Below are 906 nucleotides of genomic sequence, written 5' to 3' on the forward strand. Positions count from 1 at the left end.
GGGGACGAATCCCGAACAGGCTGCCTGAGGTGACCCGGCGGAGAGGAGAGGAGATGCGGCGGCGGCGGCAGGCTGATGTCCCCGCAGGGCCTCAGAGACAGTGAGATGAGAGGCTGCTGGTTTGTATCCTCGGACTTCATCCTTCCCCCAGCAGCCTCACCATGTCCTGTACCCCACAGAAAGCTGGTAAGGTTGCTGTTGGGGGAAGGATATGAGAGCAGCGGCGGGGATAGGTGCCGCGACACTGCTGGCACCCAAAATAATTTTTTTCCCCACGTCCTGGCGTACCCCCTCAACCTGTGTGGCGTACCCCCTGGGGTACGCGTACCGCAGGTTGAGAAACACTGATATAGAATACAAGCCCCCCAGTATATGATATAGAGTGCAAGCCCCCCCCCAGCCTAGGATATAGAATACAAGCCCCCCCCCCAACCTTACTATATAGAATACAAGCCCCTGAGCCTAGGATATACAATACAAGCCCCCAAGCCTAGGACATAGAATACAAGCCCGCCAGCCTAGGATATAGAATACAAGCCCGCCAGTATATGATATAGAATACAAGCCCCCCCCCAGCCTAGGATATAGAATACAAGCCCCCCCCCCCAACCTTACTATATAGAATACAAGTCCCCCAGCCTAGGATATAGAATACAAGCCCCCCCAGCCTAGGATATAGAATACAAGTCCGCCAGTATATGATATAGAATACAAGCCCCCCAGTATATGATATAGAGTGCAAGCCCCCAGCCTATCATATAGAATACAGCCCCCCCCCCCAGCCTAGGATATAGAATACAACCCCCCCCCCCCCCCCCCCCCAGCCTAGGATATAGAAGTCTGATAGAAGATACAACCAGGGACCACCCCCCAACCTGGATCCACACAAGACAAAGCCCCCTCCAT

This window comes from Dendropsophus ebraccatus, chromosome 11, assembly GCF_027789765.1.
Source record: "Dendropsophus ebraccatus isolate aDenEbr1 chromosome 11, aDenEbr1.pat, whole genome shotgun sequence".
NCBI classification, from domain to species: domain Eukaryota; kingdom Metazoa; phylum Chordata; class Amphibia; order Anura; family Hylidae; genus Dendropsophus; species Dendropsophus ebraccatus.